At 41.7% G+C, this 18,916-nt stretch overlaps 1 long non-coding RNA gene and 1 pseudogene across 1 annotated transcript in view; one reads left to right on the forward strand and one right to left on the reverse strand.

Moving 5' to 3' along the window:
• The window catches only part of LOC137630074 (uncharacterized), a 30,280-nt gene extending 30,120 nt beyond the window's left edge, over positions 1 to 160 (forward strand). Inside the window, exon 4 of the long non-coding RNA XR_011041633.1 lies at positions 90 to 160. This is a non-coding gene — a long non-coding RNA (uncharacterized lncRNA). The remainder of the gene's footprint in view (positions 1 to 89) is intronic.
• A 739-nt stretch (positions 161 to 899) lies between these two features.
• The window catches only part of LOC137630037 (unconventional myosin-Va-like), a 173,540-nt pseudogene continuing 155,523 nt past the window's right edge, over positions 900 to 18,916 (reverse strand).

Raw genomic sequence — 18,916 nt, forward strand, 5'->3', positions numbered from 1 at the left:
TAAAATTTCATCAGTCAGGAATTTTTTCATGTAAAACATGTTACACATGAAATATACGACAATACTGATTCAGATTTTATTATTCACAGGAATGAGCTTCGATAGCAGACTATGCGCCCGTCCTGTGAGCCATCAAGAGGAGAGCGCCCGTCCTGTGAGCCATCAAGAGGAGCGCCGCCCCCCCCCCCCCCCCATATAAATAGAATCAGCCGGTAATCCAGGGCTTTTCTAACGCAGTTTCTGGACACACTTCGTAAACGTTTTGAATATATAAAATTATGAATTTTAATTTTTTTTTTTTTTTTTTTTTTTTGCTGCTTGGGCTGTTTTCTGGCAGTGAAGTTTTCCATTATGTATAATGTAAACTTTGTGTGTGAAGTTTTCCATTAAATACATAATGTAAACTTTGTGTAAATGGCATGTCAACTTTGTGTATTTCAGTGTTCAAGTCTTAAAAGCAAAAGTCCAAATAATTTTTGTGTATTTCAGTGTTCAAGTCTTGCTTTTAAAAGTCATAATTTTTTTGCCTGTCAACTTTGCATTTCGGTGTTTGAAGTGTTGCCTTGAATATTATTTGCCTTAAATCTTTTTGTTTTTCATATTGTTTTGGCTTTATAAATATTTTGCCTGTCAACTCTGTATTCCTATGTTCAAGTCTTTTTTTCACTGTGAAAAATAAAAGAAATATTAAAATACCAGTTTCATTTCAAATCACAAAGTACAGAAAAGGGGTGTATTCAAAGAATAAAAGTATATATTCACATGTTTATTTTATTTGAAGGTTTCTCACAGATACAGCATAGTATGGTGTTTAAGAGTTCAATGAGTAGTCAATTTTGGCCTCTTGAGTTGCCTTCGGCTATTTTGTAGCCGAATTTTTTAAGATAGGTTTGCAGACCTTTAGTACCAGGGAGAATGCGCGACCAGGGGCAACCCCTCACTGATGGTGGTCTAGGGATGCTTGCCAATTCTTCCGATACCGGCCGGAGGAGAGGCAATGCTGTGTTACCCATCCGGGTATACCCCAATCTGCTGCTGGAAGCACCAAGATTCCAACCCCTTCTGAAAAGTTATGCATGTACTTGAAACATAAAAAATGGGAATCAGCTATATATAAATTACATTCCCAGCTATATACAAATTACCCAAATGGACTGGAATATGGGGAAATAAAAACAAATTTGCCTAGTGGCCTGGAAAAGTTATAAATGCATGTACTTGAAACATAGAAAATGGGAATCAGCTATATACAAATTACCCAGATGGACTGGAATATGGGGAACAAAAGCAAATTTGCCTAGTGGCCTGGAAAAGTTATAAATGCATGTACTTGAAACATAGAAAATGGGAATCAGCTAAATACAAATTACCCAGATGGACTGGAATATGGGGAACAAAAGCAAATTTGCCTAGTGGCCTGGAAAAGTTATAAATGCATGTACTTGAAACATAGAAAATGGGAATCAGCTATATACAAATTACCCAAATGGACTGGAATATGGGGAAAAAAAGCAAATTTGCCCAGTGGCCTGGAAAAGTTATAAATACATTAACTTGAAACATAGAAAATGGGAATTAGCTATATACAAATTACCCAAATGGACTGGAATATGGGGAAAAAATGCAAATTTGCCCAGTGGCCTGGAAGAGTTATAAATGCATTAACTTGAAACATAGAAAAGGGGAATCAGCTATATACAAATTACCCAAATGGACTGGAATATGGGGAAAAAATGCAAATTTGCCCAGTGGCCTGGAAGAGTTATAAATGCATTAACTTGAAACATATAAAATGAGATTCATATTTATTAGCCAAATGAAACTGATAAATATCTTATTGCTAAAAAAATCCTGATATGGACACGAAATTGTAAGAGATTTTATGAGAACAATTGAATTATGTATAGGATATGTTTCTAGGAAAGATGATGTAATTGTTTGCCAAGGTAAAAAAATTCATTGACCAGTAGGCTATAGGAATAAAATGATATCCAAATATGACAAATTTCATAAATGATATAATTAAATTTATACTTATTAGAGAGTAAAGAAATATGATTGTTTATGCTTTAAATAACGAGACAACCAGCCTATTTACACATGAATGTGATGAATAGAATGTATAGAAAAATCCGTAATTCATGTGAAAAAAGTTACGACGCTGTGCAAAATATGTTTCTGGAAATAGTCAAAATTTTAGCTATATTTGGAATGGAATATAAATTGCCAATTAAAAATTCTATATGATTGTCAACTACAGTCTATAATGGAAAAAGTAAGGTCTTTTATAGTATCACAAGTGACATACAGTATATGCATTTATGTGGTTTAGTGTACAATACAGACTGGGGAAATGTGATATCTAGTAAAGCGTTGATATTATATTTAGTAATCTAATTTCAAACAAACGGATTTTGAGCGAAGCGAAAAATCTATTTTTGGGTGAGATAGCCATGGCGTCCTGATGGAAGGTTCCTGTTTGGTAGCTTCCTTGGGTATAAGACTACTAAGATATTCCCAGAGAATTTAACCACAGGTTATCACAGAATTCTAACTTCTGGAGCGAGTATCTCAAAGGTTTCCCTTTAAGACATCGTAATACAACAGGGGACACGCATGTCTGATCGTGCCACATAGCTATCTCCACCCCGAACAGAGTTAATGCTTCGGTGTGTAAGGACTGAGAATAGCTGGGAGCCGTTCCACAGCTAATCTCACTCGTGGCTACTACTGATACTCGAGACGTAAACAAACGGACGCCATTGCTCTAATGACGTCACGCGCGTCTTTATCCTGGCGCCAGTTGCTGCCCATCACCATGATACAATTGTGTAGGGTGGGAACAAACTGAACGAAGTAGTAGGGAGGGTCCATCAGGACGCCATGGCTATCTCACCCAAAAATAGATTTTTCGCTTCGCTCAAAATCCGTTTTTTGGGCTCAAGCCATGGCGTCCTGATGGAAGAGTACCAGAGAATCAATGTATCGTGGTAGATTTTCCCCCAGAGTTAAGTGCCTAGGCATTGACAAAACAGCAAAGTAATCTTAGGTAAGAACCATAGGAACGAAGTATCCTGCCCCCCATTGGTAGGAAGTTCCCATGGGCTATGCCGACGTCAAAGTGGTATTGAAGGGCTATTCATCTTGACAGAAGAACTTTTAAGAACTTAGAGATGAAGCAGAATGTTTGATATTTGTATAGGAACATTCTGAAGTAGGCCAGTGGTGGTTGGGCACTGTGTATAGAGTTCATCTCCTGATTATCAGAAGTAAGTATTCGTGTAGGAACCTTACTGAGACAAGGTGAATATAATTTAGGATTAGACATCTTAAATTCTTCATGACCATAAGAAAGGAGGAATAAATAAAACTATGACAGTATGTATTTCATAGTAAGTAGGAGCTGAAAGAGACGCATAAGTAATAAAATAGAAATTTTATTTCACAGTGCAGAAATTAAATAATTTACAGCAAAAGTAAAGTTCATTTACAGTAATAATAATGTACATAGAAATAAAGGCTTGCTCTTGAATCTGAAAAGGAATTTCAGGATTAGTAGGTACTCGTTCTCGAGGAACGCAAGTCTTTAAACAACATATCATGCTCAAGGCATGCGGCACTTGTGTGACACTATGACATTTCACCTGGGATAAGAACAGTTATAAAAGCACTAAGTGTTTTTAGACATCACTATGAATCACTCGAGGGTCAACATAGGCACCCGAAGAGTTAGAGTCCCAAGTAACTCACTGTTCTACGCAGAGTTAGGTGCAGGTTTCATAACACTACCTGCGGCTACCACAAAATGTTTGATTTCGTGCACGTGTTTCGCATAATGTTTAAAGAAAACTCGCGAGGACTTCCAGCCCGTAAAGTTTTTAAGGCTCTCAAAGTCCATGCTCTGAAAGAAGTTCAGAGAAGATGCCACTTTTCTAGGATCATGACCAGCGGGTGTACTGTTCGGATCCGCTCTGCGAATGAAGTAGGTGATTTTCGCTCTTAATTGTTTCAGTGACAGGTCGCTGCCCGATGTTTCTCCTTTGAAGAGTTGGCCTCCACCAAAGTTCGAAGTTCTGCGAAGATAGACCTTGAGACTCTCTACTGGACATAGAGAGACATCCTCCTTCAGGGGGCATATTCTCCAAGGGCCCCATCTTTTGGTGGGTAATTCATTTTTGGCGAGAAACGTCGGATCAGGGGAGAGGGTCACTTCTCCTGAATCAGCAAACAGGATGTGTCCCTCTTCTCTTGATAATGCCACTATTTCGCTGACTCGAGCTCCCGAGGCGAGAGCAAATAAAAATATAACTTTCTGAGTCAGATCCTTGAGGGGGCATGAATCATTGTCCAAGTTGGAGGCGAAAAGGAGCACCTTGTCTAGTGACCAGGAGATCGGTTTCGGAGGGGGTGCTGGGCGTAGGCGAGCACATGCTTTTGGCAGTTTGTTAAAGATGTCGTTGGACAGATCAATTTGGAAAGCATATAGAATTGGTCTAGTCAAAGCCGATTTGCAGGTTGAAATCGTATTGGCTGCTAATCCTTGTCCATGAAGGTGAATGAAGAAGGACATACAGAAATCAATGGTGATTTCTTTAGGATTTTTTGCTTTAACAAAGGAGACCCATTTCCTCCAGGATGATTCATATTGCCGTCTCGTGGATTCGGTCTTGTATTCCTCTAGGAAGTCTAGACTTTTCTTCGAGATCCCAAACCTCTTCTTTGCGGCAAGGGAGAGAAAATCATGAGATGAAGGTCCTTGATTTTCGATGATGAAGCGAAGACAGTCGACTTCTGTACTTGTTGAGAGAGAACTGGGCCCGGGAGAGGGATCAGCTTGGGCTGCAGCTCCAGGACCAGGGGGTACCAGTTGCTCCGGGGCCACTTGGGAGCCACTAGGGCCGCTGTCCCTTTGAAGGTTCTCAGTTTGGAGAGGACTTTCAACAGAAGGTTGGTGGGAGGGAACAGGTATATCTTGGACCATCTGTTCCAGTCCAGTGACATGGCGTCCACCGCTTCTGCTTTGGGGTCCTCGTACGGGGCTATGTACAGAGGAAGTTGATTGTTGTCGCTCGTTGCAAAGAGATCTATCTGAAGTTCTGGGACTTGATGAGAGATGAAGGAGAATGATCTTGCGTCTAGAGACCATTCCGACTCTATCGGGTTTGTCCGAGATAGAGCATCCGCTGTCACGTTGCGGAATCCTTGTAGGTGAACTGCAGACAGGTGCCACTTCTTCTTCTCCGCCAGACGGAAGATTGGGAGAAGCACCTGATTTATCTGGGGCGATCTTGAGCCTTGGCGATTGAGACAACGAACTACCACCGAGTTGTCTAGGGTTAGACGGATGTGGATCGAGGGCGGCGGGGATAACTTCTTCAGAGTAAGAAGGACCGCCATGGCCTCCAAGATGTTTATGTGGAACGTCTTGAATAGTGGAGACCAGGTCCCTTGAGCTTGTTTCAGGTGGGAGTGACCTCCCCAGCCCTCCAGTGAGGCATCCGTGTGGATGTTGAGTGATGGAGGAGGGTGTTGGAGAGGAATGGACCTTTTCAGGGCCTTTGCTTCCGACCACGGCTTTAGGAGGCGTCGAAGTCTGTTTGGAAGCCGTCTCTTGAGGTCTCTTCGAGCGATGGATGCCGATCGTCTCCAGACTCCCGCGGCATCCTTTAGCTGTGCACGAAGCACTGGGTTTGTCACTGAGGCGAATTGTAGAGAGCCTAGAACTCGTTCCTGCTGTCGTCTTGAAATGCGTTTGGATTTCAGTAGTCGCTTGACAGACCCTGCTATTTCCTTCCTTTTCTTCTGGGGGATGGAAAGGCGGTGTGACTGAAGATTCCAGTGGATTCCCAGCCACTGAAACTTCTGAGCTGGAGAGAGGCGAGATTTCTTCTCGTTGATCTTGAATCCCAGGTGTTCTAGGTACTGGGTAACTTCGGCGCAAGACTTTGCACACTCTTCGGGCGATGGAGCCCAGACTAGCCAGTCGTCGAGGTAGGCCATCACCTGGACGTTTCTTAGGCGGAGCTGTTGTACTATGGCATCCGCCAGCTTTGTGAAGATCCGAGGGGCCACATTGAGGCCGAATGGCATGGCCCGGAAGGCGTAGCTTTTTCTTTGGAGTCGAAATCCTAGGTAGGAGGAAGCATGATGGTTCATTGAAATGTGCCAATAGGCATCCGCCAGGTCTATAGAGACCGTGTAGGAACCTTGAGGCAGAAGGGTCCTTATTTGTTGAAGCGTCAGCATCTTGAATTTGTTGTTCTCTATGAACTTGTTGAGGGGGGATAAGTCCAGAATGACTCTGAGCTTGTCTGAGTCCTTCTTGGGAACGCAAAACAGTCTCCCTTGGAACCTGGTGGACTTTACCTTCCTTATCACCTTCTTGTTCAAGAGGTCTAGAACATATTCTTCCAGAATGGGGGTCGATTGTTGAAAGAACCGCTGGAAGATTGGGGGTGGTTGCACCCAACTCCAGCCTAGACCGTTCTTGATGATGCTGTGTGCCCAGGGATCGAAGGTCCAACGATCCTGGAATTGGCGGAGTCTTCCTCCCACCGGAAGCACTTCATTGCTTCTGGTGTCCCGAGGACTTGTTGCCTCGGCCGCTAGCTCCCTTTCCTCCTCTACCTCTGGAGGGACGACGAGAGGCGTCTCTGCTTGCACCCCTGGACGAGCCTCTACCTCTGGCATGAAAGGTAGTGGATGGCTGCTCAAAGGCAGGGGTGAAGACCAGTGACTGTGACAACACCGGTTGGGGGACCAATTGAAAGGTCTGCTGTGGTTGGGCAACCACTTGGGAGGTAGCGGGTCCCGGAAACTGACGTCGTTGTTGACGTTGCTGGGGTTTTGGCTTCTGAGGTTTCCTCTTAGGCTGAGGTCCATCGTCCTGAGAGGTTTTCCTTTTTCTGGACATGCCCCACTTGTGGAGAAGGTTCCTATTCTCCGTGGCGGCTCTGTCAGTTATTTCCTTGACAAGGTCAGAAGGAAACAGGTGCTTTCCCCAGATGTTGGAGGAAATCAGCCTCCGGGGTTCGTGTTTCACGGTGGCACCGACAAACACGAATTCACGACAGGCTCTACGAGCCTTTATGAAATGGTACAAGTCCTTCATTACTGTAAGTAAGTGGGATTTGGCTAGTACCATGTAGTGATCAGGTACTCTTGTGTCACAGGCCATAACTTCAAGTTGGACTTGATGAGAAAGAGATGCCGCAAGCCTCTCCTTCGTGTCTTGTTCCCGGCGAAGGAGGTGATCATTGAGCTTAGGGAGGTCTTCATTAAACTGACGTCCGGCGACGTCAGGATCGAGCCTACCCACGACGAAAGTATGTTGAACATCTTTCCATTGTCTAGTGTCAGGGGGTGTCACGATGGAGAAGGGTCTGCACTCCTCCAGTGCAGGGCAGGGTTTTCCTTCTTCCGCCGCTTTAAGGCATGCAGCTAAGGCCTTTTCCAAGAAAGGAAGAACCGCAGTGTCAGGTGCGACATATGTAGGATGCTTCTTGCTCAAGGCAGGAAGCTTAGAGCAGGTAAAGCCCCTGCTCTTAAATGCGGAGGCTAGCATAGCCTGGGCCTTTGCGAGATCGAACACTATCTCTTCTTTAGGTTCGGTCTCCTCCTTCGAGGCAGGTTCGGAACGAAGCCGGACGTAACAGTCCGGGTAGGCCTCGAAGCTTGGGAAGAACTCCACATCTTCCAACGGGACCGTGCCGATCTTGTCACTAACAAAGATCCTGCCGGTCGCAATAACCATATGCTCTGCATACCTCCACGGGTTGGCATGAGAGCAAGCTGGGAGATCCTTGACCGAAATCTTCTTCGGTTCTCTGGATCCAATCATTGACCTGATGGACTCCTGGTTCTCCTTCAGTCTGTCGTCCATGACAGCTCTAATCAGCTGGATCAGTTCTTGGGTAGAAGAGGAAGGATCCGGGGTCGAGGAGGTAGACGGAATGGACATTTCCGTCGGTGTAGGAGTAGGCGGAGGGATGGACGAGGGAGCAGCTCCAAGCTCCGATTCGGTGTATTCCACCTTGTCTTCGTCCTCTTCGGCTCCTTGAGCCATAAGCGTCTTCTCCGTGTCTTCCGAGACGTCTGAGATCTGTTCATCATCCTCGGAATCTAAACGACACTCGTGCATGGACTGAGCCATGACCACATCAGGTTCCACCGTAATTTGGACAGTGGGGATTGCTTCTTTTGGAACCACTGAGTCAGGGGAGGCCTTAGGGAACAACAGGGACCTCAGTTCTTCGGTGGCCAGGTACGGTCCAGTAGCATTTCTCTGAAAGCCACGCACCCACTTGCGCAGCTTTTCACGAGCAATGTCTCTAACCTCCGCTGAGGGAGGGTTATGGAAGGCCTCAACTAGGTAGGCCTGGCAGACCGTACAATCCAGTGGATTCCAGAACTTCAAATCCCCTTTCTTGTCTGCACAAGGGGCGTGAGTCCTGCAAGCCGTATGCCCGTAAAACTGCGGGCGTTTCACAGCGCAGAAGGCGAAGTCACACTTCATCTGCTCCTCCTGTGGAAGAAAGAGAAAATGAGTATGGGGGAGTCATAGGAATGGCTCTTAAACTAAGTTAATATTAATCATTAATTTTAACTTAAAGAAGGTGTGATGCATAGAGAATGAAACAGTAAAGGAGAACACGCTCCATGCATCTCGCCCGGCTGGTTACCATAAGCTTGGTCCTGGGATAATCCAAATGACCGAGATCATTGGATATAGTTTCCTAGGATTCCCATTATATTGGAACTCCATGGAAAGCCAAGGACAAGGTTGGGATCGAATTCATTCGGTTCCCAGTTAAGAGCCAGAAGGCCTCATTAAAGGTAACTGCTTCTGGCAACCAGCCGTGCTAAGATGCACATAGCATGCTGGAATTAGAAGAATGCAAAGAGACAGCATGATCACTAATAGAGCAGTACTAGGTACTGATCTTAAAAGCAAAGCAGCTTATCTATTTGCTATGTAGGGCTATCTTAGTCTTATGATAGCTACAGTAAGGGGGTGCAAGTATTCTTGACGCCTCCGGGGCATCCGGCAAGCCGCCGGCATGCCGGAGCTCGCTCCAGCATAGATTCTGGCACTAGAACAGACAATTTTCAAAGTCAGTTAGATACCAGGATGGCGGCCGCCGGCACAACGGCGGCACGCCGGCAGGGAGCGGCGGCTCCGGCAGCCGGAGGATGCCAGGTTGGTGACTGGGGTAAGGATGGTACAGGTAGTATCGGGTTGCCGGCAGTATATGCCGGCACTCCGGAGATCGACCGGCAAGCGGACGAGTAGATAGGAGTAGGAGAGCCGCCGGTAGTAGCCGGCGGCAGCCGGCAGTCCCTCGGTACACGGGGGGCTGGCGGCAAGGGTAGGGAAGTCACCAAGAGGGAGGCAGGTATTGCCGACAGTAGAGGCGGCAAGAGACCGGCACCCGGATAGATAGAGAGACAGGGGGAGGGGGGAAAGGATGCAGGAAGTACCGTCAGGGTTCCAGACATCCCTCCCCCTCCCTGAGAGGGTGTACCCATGATAGAGACAGGCTCTAGCATCCATAAGCAGGGGTCACTAGGGACCGGGAGCAGGACTAGGGAACACCCAAGAGGGGGGGGGGGGGAGACTCCCCTATGCAGAACTACACTAGTAACTAACCTTATAGGACACTATGAAGGTATATGTACCAGAGCGGACAGCACAGGGAAGCTCGGGTAGCCCTACTCATCCACCCTAAGGAGGATTTGTAGGACAGGGGACAGATGAGTATAAACTAACCTAAGCATAGGCTAGGCTATACAAGAGATAGGTGGGGAGGGAGAAGAGAGAGGTCTTCCCAGGAAGGGTTTCTGTACCAGAGCGGCCACTAAGGGAAGGGAGGACACTCCCTAACCTAAGATCAGGCTGATCGGCTAAAACGGTGCAAGAGTACAGTTTCAGCATGGAACAGAGAAACCTTCCTAACCCGACCTAGAGCAGGGCTAAAAGTCCTGAACTAGGCAAGGAAGAAGACATATCGCTATCGCAGGAAAGTCATAGACTATCCTAGCCATAGAGGTAGGCTAGCCTAACCTCACTCTCAGACGCAATCCTAAAGGGGGTTCATTCCTTTAGGGAGGACTGAGAGGCGATATATATACTCTATTAGACAATTAATCCCTTTACTCAGAAAAGGGATCAAGGCTAAATAGAGGGAATGCCAAGGCAGGGGATGAAGGAAGCATATAGGGGTCCTAAGGTTAGGTTAGGCTAGAAAGAGTCACTGACTAGCCTATCCCCTATATGGTCCCTGAAGGCGAAAACATTTGCATCACTAGTCAAAAGTATTGTAAAATAATAATGCCACTATCTTCATAACTTAGTCTAGGATCACTAATAAATCATGCATGAACACTTGTATGTAGGCTCCTGGCCTGGGGGCTATAGTAGCCGACTGGTATGAGGTCAATCGATGACCGATAAAAAGCGTCTAAACACGATATAAAAGTTCCTAGCTATGAAGACTAAATAAACTAATGTATTCGATTAGTATATAATGCCGGAAGCGTTGTTGTGGCTAACTAAATAAGACATGCAAAACAACAACGACGCCATAAAATGGCGGGTCCGGTAGAGGCACAGCTCTGCCACAAAACATCAATTATTTCGCAAAATAATATTTACTTTACGGCCAGAGCTTAATTAAACAATACTGGAACCTTGTACTCAACTTTCCAGAAGAAGGCGAGGCTGAAGGTAACGACATAGCGAAGATGCAAAGCGATAAAGTTAACACAAGGGAAAATCCGTCTAAGTAGGGCAGCTACTAAACAAAGGATAAAGACGCGCGTGACGTCATTAGAGCAATGGCGTCCGTTTGTTTACGTCTCGAGTATCAGTAGTAGCCACGAGTGAGATTAGCTGTGGAACGGCTCCCAGCTATTCTCAGTCCTTACACACCGAAGCATTAACTCTGTTCGGGGTGGAGATAGCTATGTGGCACGATCAGACATGCGTGTCCCCTGTTGTATTACGATGTCTTAAAGGGAAACCTTTGAGATACTCGCTCCAGAAGTTAGAATTCTGTGATAACCTGTGGTTAAATTCTCTGGGAATATCTTAGTAGTCTTATACCCAAGGAAGCTACCAAACAGGAACCTTCCATCAGGACGCCATGGCTTGAGCCCAAAAAATATATTTGGGTCCCTATATCCTAAAAACAATGTAATGAAAGCAGTCTTTATCATTAACTACTAGAACCCTATACTCTGAGAAGACATGAGGAACAGAACCCTATTATTATTATTATTATTATTATTATTATTATTATTATTATTATTATTATCATCATCATTATTTGCTAAGCTACAACCCTAGCAGGATGCTATAGGCCCAAGGGCTCCAGCACAGAAAATAGCCCAGTGACGAAAGGAAACAAGAAAAAAAAAATAAAATGTCTTAAAACAAATATCTCGTATAAACTATAAAAAAACTTTAACAAAACAAGAGGAAGAGAAATAAGATAGAATAGTGTGCCAGAGTGAACTTATATTTAGGGTGAAGTCGGTGGTAAATGTTTCAGAATATTATTAGCTGTATCTAGAACTGTGTCAATTTTTATTTACTACAAAAAAATGGACGAAGTAATGTTGAAGTTGCCTGGAAATGAAACGAAGGAAGAACACTAATTGGATGATGATGTGATTAGAGAAGAATGGAGGGAAGGTTAATTAGAGTTTTAATTTATTTGTAGGAGATCAACCTCTGCAAACAGGTGATTGAAAAGGGAAATGTTGAATGTTGGTCATGTGAGAAACTTGAGTCTGAAGGAACGTATGTTTTGAGAGTAACTTTGGTCAGAATGGTCAAGTTCCTTGCAAGAAAGTGATTTAAACAAGAGAACTAAATGAAGTCAGTTGCTTGATTGAAGAGAACAGGAAGAGATAGAACTCCCTCTGTGAATAAATACTTAATGAATGCAGTATGTAAAGGTGATAAGGATCAATCACTGGTGGGAAAATAAGCAATTGAATTTGGTTTATGAGAGATGAATGTAGACACAGGGAAAATTGTGAAGAATAAGAGTGTTATGATTCATGTGGAAGAATGGAATATGAGAGAGAGAGAGAGAGAGAGAGAGAGAGAGAGAGAGAGAGAGAGAGAGAGAGAGAGAGAGAGAGAGAGAGAGAGAGAGAGAGAGAGAGAGACAGGGGTTATAAAATTAGCAAGTGTATGAAAACATATTTTAAAGGAAATTCAAGTAGAGTTTAGAATGGAAAATGAAGCAAGACTGAAAGGAATGTCTGGCATAGCATTACACAAGGGTTATTTATATACTTTGTCGTACTGTCCGTATTAAGTTGATTTGTGCAAGGTTAATGAGTGCAAGTAGATAGTTCATGGAATAAAACTCGGTACTGTAAAGTATAATGCTTATTTGATTCTAGTCCTTATAGCTCTAAGGAAATGTAAAGGAAATTTATTGTTTATAATAAACTAAAAGGAAAAGTAAATGAATAACACTAATAGAGCATACAACATAAGGGAAAGGGCAACGTGCCAAGGCAACAGATAGACAGACATTGAGAAGCTAGACTTTAACAAGCTTGCTTCAGTATATCGCCAGATATAGCAAGAATTAGTCGGGGGGGGGGGGAATATTGGAGTCTACTAGTGATAGGCTCTGGGTCATGTGCTGTTAAGGGAGGTCACTAGTTGATATTTGAAACTATTGATTGATTGATTGATTTTAGGTTTTCTGGCATCCTGAGATGACAGTACTATATTATTATTATTATTATTATTATTATTATTATTATTATTATTATTATTACTTGCTAAGCTACAACCATAGTTGGAAAAGCAGGATGCTTTAAGCCCAGGGGCCCCAACAGGGAAAATAGCCCAGTGAGGAAAGGAAACAAGGAAAAATCAAATATTTTAAAAACAATAACAACAGTAAAATAGATATTTCATATATAAACTATAACAATTTAACAAAACAGTGGAAGAGAAATTAGATAGAATTGTGTGTCCGATTGTACCCTCAAACAAGAGAACTCTGACCCAAGACAGTGGAAGACCATAGTACAGAGGCTATGGCCCTACCCAAGACTAGAGAACAATGGTTTGATTTTGGAGTGTCCTTTTTCTAGAAGAGCTACTTACCATGGCTAAAAGGTTTAAATAAATGAAAGCAGACATCAAGACTATTTCAGATGAATTTGATAAAAAGACCATGTATAGGAGAAGCAATAATTCATGTGAAAGGATGGAGAGACAGAAATAAGTGTCAACCATTTAGTATTTATAAGTTCTTGTGTGAGACCAAGAATCTTCTGTGAGATTAAAGGAAACTGTGAATGAGAAAGTGTAAAATATGATTGTGGAAATATAAGGAAATGGAAAAGTTACTGAATTTGGAGTGCAATATAGAAAAAAGAGAAAAGTGTCAAGTAACATTATAGATAGATATCATGTTGATTCCGAAATGAAAGGAGACAATGTAACGTCTTGTATAATATCACATGTTAATTATGTGGTTTAGTGTACGATAGAGACCGAGGTAACACTGAAATTTATTAGAGAGGTAGCATTAGTAATATGTCAATTTGCAAGAGCATAAAAAATATTTGTGTATAAGTTATATACCGTTTAATTAACAACGCTGGATAGAGTATATAGTGCTTGATAAAGGTCCCTGTATTTTGAAAGTAATGCAAAAAAAAAAAAAAAAAAAAAGGCAGCCCTGATAATGGGTTAAGATACTCATTAAATTAGCATGTCGAGAAATTAGATGGACAGACTCTCTTATACATATTTAGAGTGAAGACAATGGTAGGTGTTTCCAAAGTATGAGAAAAATACTAGAAGTTTATCAAGAACTGGGTTAATTACCTTTTATCTCAAAAGAGTTCTCTTGCTTGAGGGTACACTCTGGCACACTATTTAATTTCTTTTCCTCTTGTTTTGTTATTTTTCATAGTTTATATAGAAAATATTTATTTCAATGTTACTGTTCTTGAAAAATTTTATTGTCCCTTGTTTCCTTTCCTCACTGAGCTATTTTCTCTGTTGGGCCCACAAGGGCTTATAGCATCCTGCTTTTCCAACTAGGGTTGTAGCTTAGCAATTAATAATAATAATAATAATAATAATAATAATAATAATTGCCATAGTACCAATACTGAGATAGGCTGCAAGTGTGAGATACTACACATGAAGAAAACGGTGATGTGAAGTACATTTGGATGGTAAAAAATGGATTTATTCCTATAAGCATTGCAAGAAAGAGATGGCAGAATTACTGCACTTGTAACAAATAGATTGTAAAATAGTTTCTTGATAGGTACTGGTGCAGAGATTTCCTGGGCCTACCATAGGCCTAGCTAGAGAATGTGTCAAGTGGTTAAAGAACTGGACAGACATATTTCACTTTAGGGAGAAAGGAAGTGGACATTGAACATAATGTGAATACACGTGAATAAATGAGAGTAAGTGTTTCAATGTCTAATGTTTGAAGTAGGAGAGAGAGTTCCGATAATAATTTACAAGGACTGGTTGAGTGTTGGTAAAGAAAAAATAAAGTCTGAAAGACCATATATTGGGTCAAGTTCCTCTTACTTGAGGATACACTCGGGCACTATATTCTATCTAATTTCTCTTTGTCTTGTTTTGTTTTGTTAAAATTCTTATAGTTTATATTGGAAATATTTATTTTATTGTTGTTACTGTTCTTAAAGTATTTTATTTTTCCCTGTTTCCTCTCCTCACTGGGCTATTTTCCCTGTTGGGGCCCCTGGGCTTATCGCATCCTGCTTTTTCAACTAGGGTTGTAGGTTAGCAAGTAATAATAATAATAATAATAATAACAATAATAATAATAATAATAATAATAATAATAATAATAATAATAATAATAATAATTAGGTAAAAGAAGAAACAGCCAATGAATGGAAGAACTCTTCTTGGGAATAAATACTTGATTATGGATGCAATCGATAAACTAAAGAAAAGCAGACCACCATGCAATTGCAGAGGAGATGAGAAATAAGAGGTCGAATGTTTCAGGATGATGATTGGAATGACAGACATAGTAACATTAAGAGTATTATATTTGAGCTTGTAGTGAGGGCAAGATTCGTCCATGTTGAGAGAGAGAGAGAGAGAGAGAGAGAGAGAGAGAGAGAGAGAGAGAGAGAGAGAGAGATGCAAATAATGTACGGTATGTGGTAGATGAAGAAACATCGGATGAAGTGTGGAATAAATTCTGAAACCTTGTCAAGTAGTTTGGAATGGAAGATAAACTAAGATTTAGGAGAAGGCCTAGTATCGTATAACATAGGTGCTATGTGTCCTAGTTACGTGGTTTGATATACAGTGTCTGTATTAAGTTGATTTGTGCAAGGTTAATGAGTGCATGTGTATAGTTCGTTGAATAAAGTTTGGTACTGTAGTGTATAGCCTTTTGGGCATTGTAACTCATACGAAAGGCAAAGAAAAAGTAGTTTTTGTAATGAATTAACTAAAGGAAAAGTACCTAAATAAGAAGCAAAGTTACATACATACATATCCCAACAAATTAAAAAAAAAAGGGGACCTCTCATCTCTTCGTTCCTCCCAGACTGACAAGGGACTCAACCGAGTTCGGCTGGTACTGCTAGGGTGACACAGCCCACCCTCCCCCGTTATATACCACAGATGAAGCTTCATAACGCTGAATCCCCTACTGCCCCTACCTCTGCGGTCTTCCAAGGCACCACAGGAAGCAGCAGAGCCTACTGGAACTGTGTCACAATCGCTCGCCATTCATTCCTATTTCTAGCATGCTCTCTTGCCCCTCGCACATCTATCCTCCTATCACCCAAAGCTTTCTTCACTCCATCCATCCACCCAAACCTTGGCCTTCCTCTTGTACTTCTCCCATCAACTCTTGCATTCATCACCTTCTTTAGCAGACAGCCACTTTCCATTCTCTCAACATGGTCAAACCACCTCCACACATTCACATCCACTCTAGCTGTTAACTCATTTCTTACACACGTTCTCACCCTCACTACTTCGTTCCTAACCCTATCTACTCGAGATACACCAGCCATACTCCTTAGACATTTCATCTCAAACACATTCAATTTCTGTCTCTCCGTCACTTTAAATCCCCACAACTCCTATCCATACATCACAATTGGTACAATCACTTTCTCATACAGAACTCTCTTTACATTCTTGGCCAACCCTCTATTTTTTACTACTCCCCTAACTGGCCCCAACACTTTGCATCCTTCATTCCCTCTCTGACGTACATCTGCTTCCACTCCACCATTTGCTGCAACAACAGACCCCAAGTACTTAAACTGATCTACTTCCTCAAGTAACTCTCCATTCAACATGACATTCAACCTCGCAACACCTTCCCTTCTCGTACATTTCATAACCTTACTCTTACCCACATTACCTCTCAACTTCCTTCTCTCACACACCCTTCCAAATTCTGTCACTAATCGGCCAAGCTTCTCTTCCTCGTCTGCAACCAATACAGTATCATTCGCAAACAAAAACTGATTTACCTCCTCTTCATGGTCATTCTCGTCTACCAGTTTCAATCCTAGTCCAAGCACTCAAGCATTCACCTCTCTCACCACTCCAACATACAAGTTAAACAACCACAGTAACATCACACATCCCTGTCTCAGCCCCACTCTTACCGGAAACCAATCGCTCACTTCATTTCCTATCCTAACACATGCTTTACTACCTTTGTAGAATCTTTTCACTGCTTTCAACAACCTTCCACCAACTCCATATAACCTCATCACATTCCACATTGCTTCCCCATCAACTCTATCATACGCTTTCTCCAGATCCAAAACGCAGCATACACCACCTTACCTTTTGCTAAATATTTCTCGCATATCTGCCTAACTGTAAAAATCTGATTCATACAACCCCTACCTCTTCTAAAACCACCCTGTACTTCTAAGATTGCATTCTCTGTTTTATCCTTAATCCTATTAATCAGTACTCTACCATACACTTTTCCAACTACACTCTACAAACTAATACCCCTTGAATTCCAACACTCATGCACATCTCCCTTACCCTTATATAGTGGTACAATACACGCACAAACCCAATCTACTGATACTATTGACAACACAAAACATATTAAACAATCTCACCAACCATTCAAGTACAGTCACACCCCCTTCCTTCAACAACTCAGCTCTCACACCATCCATACCAGATGCTTTTCCTACTCTCGTTTCATCTAGTGCTCTCCTCACTTCCTCTCTTGTAATCACTCTCTCATTCTCGTCTCCCATCACCAGCACCTCAACACCTGCAACAGCAATTATATCTGCCTCCCCATCATCCTCAACATTCAGTAAACTTTCAAAATATTCTGCCCACCTTTTCCTTGCCTCCTCTCCTTTTAACAGCCTTCCATTTCCATCTTTCACTATCTCTTCAATTCTTGAACCAGCCTTCCTTACTCTCTTCACTTCTTTCCAAAACTACTTCTTATTCTCTTCATATGAATGACCCAATCCCTGACCCCACCTCAGGTCAGCTGCCCTCTTTGCCTCACTTACCTTGCGCTTTACTTCCACATTTTTCTCTCTATATCTTTCATACTTCTCTACACTATTACTCTGCAGCCATTCTTCAAAAGCCCTCTTTTTCTTTTCCACTTTTACCTTCACTCCTTCATTCCACCATTCACTGCCCTTCCTCATGCTGCCTTCAACAAACTTCTTGCCACACACATCACTTGCAATTCCAACAAAATTATCTTTTACGAACTTCCACTCCTCCTCTAAATAATAATAATAATAATAATAATAATAATAATAATAATAATAATAATAATAATGATAACGTAGAAATGAGAAGGGACAAAGTACTAAGGCAAGCAGGTGGTGAGAATTAGGAACGCAGGTCACCAGAAAGATTTTATTTGGATATCGTTACTTTAATCTCATAAGATTTAAAAAAAACTATTTGAGAAAAATGCCGATTTCTATCAATTATCAGCCCTGTGTCATTTGCTGTTGAGGGAGGTAAGAAGATGTAATTGAAGAGCGAAAATATTCAAATAGCTTACATATATAGAGATGACAGCAAGAGTATTACTGTAGAATAGTTGTCCCATAAAATAAATACTTTTGAAGGAGTAAAGTTATTGGTAGGATGCTCAATTGATTATAGTTGGAATAAAATGAAAGCAGATATTAAGACTATTATGGATAAATGTGATTAAAAAAGTGTTTGTTTATTGGAGAACGAATAATTCATGCAAAAGAATGGACAAATAAGAAAAGTGTCAACCAGTTAGTATTTGTAAGTTTCTATTTTGGGACCAAGAATTTTCTGTGAGATTGAATAAGAGAATGAAGGAAAATGTGTAGAAACATGAATGTGGAAATAGAAGAATTGCTGCTAGTTCTTTGTAGACTACATCTGTAACGTTTAGAACGCTTCCATAAGACTAAAATTACTGCCAGATCTTTGCTCAAACAGCTTCTATAACGTTTAAAAAGTTTCCTGGATGAAATGTAATTGAATTTGAAATGCAATATAAAAAGAAAGAAAATTAGAAATGAAAAATTCCAGATGAATAGAGTACAAGTTAGTCTAAAATGGAAAACAAAATGAGACTGAAAGTAAGATCTTGTTTGATATCACATGGGAGAAACATTACCCTATTTATGTGGTCCAGTGTGAAATACAGACAGAGATCACAGAGGTAATAGATTCATTTGCAAGGGCATAAAATATGTTCGTGTTTGAGTTATACACAATTCGATTAACAATGTTGGATAGTGTATATAGTGCTTGATCAGGGTCCCTATATCTTAAAGGTAATGCAACATGATAATGAGTTAAACACTGGAATGATACCTCGAGAACACGCTTATTAAAGCAGTAAGGCAAGTAATTAGATGG

Source organism: Palaemon carinicauda, chromosome 38 (genome assembly GCF_036898095.1).
Source record: "Palaemon carinicauda isolate YSFRI2023 chromosome 38, ASM3689809v2, whole genome shotgun sequence".
Taxonomy (NCBI): domain Eukaryota; kingdom Metazoa; phylum Arthropoda; class Malacostraca; order Decapoda; family Palaemonidae; genus Palaemon; species Palaemon carinicauda.